Source organism: Sciurus carolinensis, chromosome 8, assembly GCF_902686445.1.
Source record: "Sciurus carolinensis chromosome 8, mSciCar1.2, whole genome shotgun sequence".
Lineage (NCBI taxonomy): Eukaryota > Metazoa > Chordata > Mammalia > Rodentia > Sciuridae > Sciurus > Sciurus carolinensis.
In genome coordinates, this window is record NC_062220.1 from 138011738 (window position 1) to 138017231 (window position 5494).

Genomic DNA, 5494 nt, shown 5'->3' on the forward strand with positions numbered 1-5494 from the left:
AGATTCCAATGGCTGCCATCGGGAGAAGGGGCTCAGCCTCGTGACCCATCGGGAAGGGACAGAGCAAAGCCAGAGGAGGCGTGGTCTCTCCCCAGGCAGAACGGGGACTTCCAAGAAGCTGAGGGAGCGGTGCACCGTGGGCGGGAGAGGCGGTCAGCACTGCCGGTCAGGGGACCGTGGAAACTCCTAACACCCAAACACACGGGCAGCCGTTCACCCAACAGGGGCGACAGGCTCAGAGGGTCCAGGAGGCGCCGCAGGGCTCTCGCAGCATCAGCCTGGTGTCTGTGGACAGGTGCCTGGAGGAGGACGCTTGGTCAGCCTGCCCAGTGAATGTCGTTCAGCCCTGGGAAGGGTGAACCCCAGCATTCCCAGCAGCGGGCTGGAACCAGGGACGTCACATAAGTGGAGCTAAGCCAGACGCACAAGGACGGGCTCACGGCTACACGATCAGTTCTGTGGCTCCTGATCAGAACCAAGACCAAAGGCAGCAGAATCAGCCCGGGCAGCGCAGGGCAGCACCGGCCGGGCAGAACACCGGAGCCTGGCAGGGAAGCAGGCGGTGCCCTCCCGGGCGTGTCTGCGTCCTGGTCACGCTTGCGTTTTCACAAGGCCGTGCCGGGAGTGGACTTCAGGGGCCAGCGGGAGGGGGCGCAGGAGGAGGCTGCCGGGCTCGGGAGCGAGCGGGAGGGAGCCTGCAGCGGGGGTGGTCGCGGGGGGACAGAGGGGCTGAGATTTTGGAGACAGAGAGGGGAAAGGAAATCGAGTCCAGTGAGAGGAGCGGGGCAGGCTGGGGTACCCAGTGCACCGGAGCGTCCTCGAACTTCTTGGTGCTGCTTCTGGGGACCTGGGTCATGGTGGACAGTCGATGACCTCTGACCTGACGGGGCCACTCCTGTGGACCAGGGCGAGTCTCAGAGGCCTGGCTGAAATAATACCTCAGTGTCATTCTTGGTCAACAGTCGCTTTTTTCCTTTCTTTCTTTTCTTCTTTTTTTTTTTTTTTTTTGGTCCTGGGGATTGAACCCAGAGGTGCTTTACCACTGAGCTACATCCCCAACCCTTAAAAAAAATTTTTTTTTTTTAAATTTTGAGTCAGGGTCTCACTAGGTTGCTGGGGCTGGCCTCAAACTTTGATCCTCCTGCCTCAGCCTCCCCTGTCACTGGGATTACAGGCGAGCACCACCATGCCCAGTCCCCTTGGTCAACAGTTTTATGAAGAGCGTCTGCCACGAGGGAAGCGGGCCTCATGGAGCCTGGTCCAGCGTAGAAGGAAGGGAGTGTGTCAGAGCTGGGGAGCTGCTTTCAGAGGGTCAGGGACCCCTCACTCTGGGGGTCCCAGAGGCAGCTGGTCTTCCAGAGTGGAGACTTCCATTTGCCCAGTACTGGCTGCCCTGGACCCACAGGCAGGGTGCCCACCAAGGGCCAAGATGACACTGCTCTGTCCTTTCCTCTCTGCTTCCCACCCCAGCCCGGGTCCTGCCCCACAGAGGCCTCAAACCAATACACCTCCAGGCGGAAGCTGGGGACTCAGCCTCACACCCACCCGCGGGTTTTGGCTTTGAACGCGGTCACGTCGTCCACCCAGACTGGAAGGACAAACCTGGCTACAGAAAAACATGGCCTTTGTTCTTCCTCCGAAGCCCAGGTTCTTTCAAAGGGAATGAAAAGCAACTCCATAATGAGAATCGGCATGCGAAGCAAGAAGCCGCGGCCATGGACACTGGGCCTGGACACTGTGGTCTGGACACACTGGAAGTAGGTTTGTGGTCGTCCCTCAGTGGCTCAGGCTTCTTTAGCAACAACCAGCCCAACTTGGGAGACCAGCCTTTATGAACTCCAGACGGGCCGTCCTGCCAGGGTAGCTCTAAATAGCATCTCTGGACCTTCCCACGATGTGGAGGGTACGGAAAGCCACGTTTCCACTGTGAGACGATTGAAGGCAGAACCATGTGCGTGGGAAAGCAAATTCTCTGGCGGGTCATCTTCCAACATTTCCGCCTGCTGTCCCGGGCGTGCATCTTTGCCTGGAGTTGTGATAATACAACGGTGGCCACGTTTAAATTAAATTATTTAATTTAAATTTTAAAAGACACATTCACTTCCCCAGTTTCAGTGGCCACATTTTAATGACTCAGGAGCCACAGCCACAGGTGGACACCATGCTAGGCAGAGCAAATTGGGAGCAGGTGTCAGAGCAGAGGATGCCTCTGGTGGCTACAGGGTGGCCTGGGGACCTGCCAGTTCTGTCCACTCCCAGGGACGTGCCTGGGCGAAGTTAAGGAGCAAAGGGGTAAGAAGGCATGTGCCTCTTGGGCCAGGGCGGGAGGTTCCCAGCGCTGGGCTCCTGAATCTGCTACTCCACCAGCCACTTGGCCCACATCCTGGCCTCCGACGCCCACTGGTGACATTGTTAAAATAAATCTTCCCCCTAACTGGTTCCTGGGGAGAAATATAGAATTCTACGGTGGTTCAGCTCTACCAAAGCACCTGGGGCCATGCCAGCTTACTCCTCATGAGGCGGGGTCAGCTCTGCTCTGCTTGGCACCTGCCCCAGGTTTGCTCCTGTGTCGTGTCCACTGGCAATGGGTGTGGGCAGCACAGCTCAGCTGCCATGGCTCAGGCCCCTCGTGTCCACTGGTGTGGGCAGCACAGCTCAGCTGCCATGGCTCAGGCCCCTTGTGTCCACTGGTGTGGGCAGCACAGCTCAGCTGCCATGGCTCAGGCCCCTCTGCCTCTCTCCTTCCCTCCCCCCACCTGGTGTCCATCACCTGAGCTCCTAGTTGTGACCCCGGGTCCCACAACAGCAGAAGTGGAAGCTGCCTGGCATCTTAAAGCTGAGGACAGGACTGGCACTATCACGTTTGCCACATTCTATTGGTTGAAGCAAGTCTCCCAATAGGCCCAGATTCATGGGGAGTGGGGTGACCCTACCTGTCCGCAGGTTCACATGTGCGTCTGCAGCAGTGGAAGGAGCTGTCGGGGGCTACAACCTTTGTACAAACTTCTAGCACATAAAATAAAAGCCTTCAGTTCTCCAGTTTAAGACACAAAGGCAGAAAAGTGGAAAGCCCAAGACTCTGGGCTTGGACATCCTCAGAAGCAGGCAGAGCGTTGTCTGAGGAACATGACTTCGTATGCATCTTTGTGGACTGAATGTCTGCAAACCCACCCCCCAACTCATGCATTGGAATTCTCAACTTTCCCACCCATGTCATGACGTTAGGAGGTGAGGACGTGGGAGGTGATCAGGTGCTGAGAGGCAGAGAGAAGGTCCAAGGGAAACAGTGGGTGACCGTATAAATCATGGCATGTCTTCATGACAGACCAGCACCACGCAGTCAGTCATTACACGCTACGTCGTAAAATCCTAATCATCAGGGAAAATATTTCCAGTCCTTTGAGTAAGAAAGAGTACTATTATATAAAATTTGAATCTATCAAAAAATCAATGTTCTATCTGGTACAGCGTCAAGAAAACAAACCTAAGAGTCGTTGGCATAAAAGAGAACATGGAGACACAGGCTAAAGGCATCAAAAATATTTTCAATGAGATAGTAACAAAAAATTTCCCCCATATCAGAGATGAGGTAGACATCAACATACAGGAGCATACGGGACCCAAAATAAACAAGATCAGAAGAGAAATTCTCCAAGATATCTCTTACTCAAAATGCCTGGGGGCCGCCACATCTCGGGCGGCTTCCCACCCTGCCCTGCAGCTCAGCGTGACGCTTCTCCAATGACAGCTTGTGGGAAGCCGCAGCCTGGGCACAGTGGCGCCAGCGCCCCTCCTCGTGCGCCCACCCGTGGCCACCATGAGGGCCAAGGGCCACGGCGGCCTGGAGCGGTTCTGCAGCCGGGGTAAGGGCCAGGGGCTGCGGGCCCTGCAGCCCTTCCAGGTGGGGGACTTGCTCCTCTCCTGCCCGGCTGACACCTACCTGCTCACGGTCAAGAGCGGGGCAGCCACTGCGAGTACTGCCAATACTGCCAGGAGAGAAGGATTGTCCAAATGTGGAAGGTGCGAGCAGGCATTTTACTGCAATGTGGAGTGTCAGGAAGACGATTGGCCCACGCACAAGCTGGAGTGTTCTCCCATGGTTGTTTTGGGGGAAAACTGGAATCCTTCAGAGACTGCGAGGCTAAGAGCAAGGATTCTGGCCAAACAGAAAATCCACCCAGAGAGAACACCTTCAGAGAAATTGCTGGCTGTGAAGGAGTTTGAATCACATCTCGATAAGTTGGACAATGAGAAGAAGGATTTGATTCGGAGCGACATTGCTGCCCTCCATCAGTCCTACTGCAAGCACCTCGAATTCCCTGACCACCGCAGCCTGGGAGTGCTCTTTGCACAGGTTAACCGTAATGGCTTCACAATTGGAGATGAAGAGCTTTCTCATTTGGGATCTGCGATATTTCCTGACGTTGCATCGATGAATCATAGTTGTTGCCCCAATGTCATTGTGACCTACAAGGGGACCCTGGAGGAAGTAAGAGCTGTACAGGAAGTCAGTCCTGGAGAAGAGGGATTACCAGCTATATTGACCTCCTGTACCCAACAGAAGACAGGAATGACCGGCTAAGGGATTCTTACTTTTTTACCCGTGAATGCCGGGGGTGCACCACGAAAGACAAGGATACAGCCAAGGTGGAAATCCACAAACTCAGCGACCCCCCCAAAGGCAGAAGCCATCTGTGACATGATCAGATATGCGCATAATGTCATTGAGGAATTCCGGAGGGCCAAGCACTACCAATCCCCTAGTGAGCAGCTGGAGATCTGCGAGTTCAGTCAGGAGAAGATGAGCTCCGTGTTTGAGGACAGTAACGTATATATGTTGCACATGATGTACAGGCTACGGGGGTCTGCTTGTACATGCAGGACTGGGAAGGAGCCCTGAGATCGGTCAGAAAATCGTCAAGCCCTACAGTAAGTGCTATCCTTTGTACTCCCTCAATGTGGCCTCCATGAGGTTGAAGCTGGGAAGACTGTACATGGGCCTGGAAAACAAAGCTGTGGAGAGAAGTTCCTGAAGAAGGCCATTGCAATCATGGAAGTTGCTCATGGCAAAGATCATCCATATATTTCTGAGATAAAACAGGAAATTGAAAGCCACTGAAATCGGGCATCATTTCAGCTTTCATTCAGAAACCTTAAAGGATTTGAATATTTCAAATCTTAGGCACTACAGCAGCGCTTCTCTAAACTGAAATGAAAACACTTCTTGCACTTAAACTTTACACACGCCAACTTTGATGGTGTTCTTGTTCTTTCACCAAAATATTAATTCGGAATGCTTTCATTTTCCTAATGAAAATGAAATGGAATGGTTCCATATAATATACTTTGGACACATTGAGTTTTTAAAATTGCATTTATTTTTCCCCTCATGCCTATTGTAATGTTCTGAACAAACTTGATTGATGTAAGAGAATAAAGAGAGTATTTAAAAAAATGCCTTATATAGAAAATAAGGAAAGAATATTAAAAGCTG

At 53.1% G+C, this 5494-nt stretch overlaps 1 pseudogene; it reads left to right on the plus strand.

Annotated features, from left to right (window-relative positions):
• The first annotated feature begins 3817 nt into the window (after positions 1–3817).
• Positions 3818–5221, plus strand: LOC124991875 (N-lysine methyltransferase SMYD2-like; annotated as a pseudogene).
• The last annotated feature ends 273 nt before the right edge of the window (positions 5222–5494 follow it).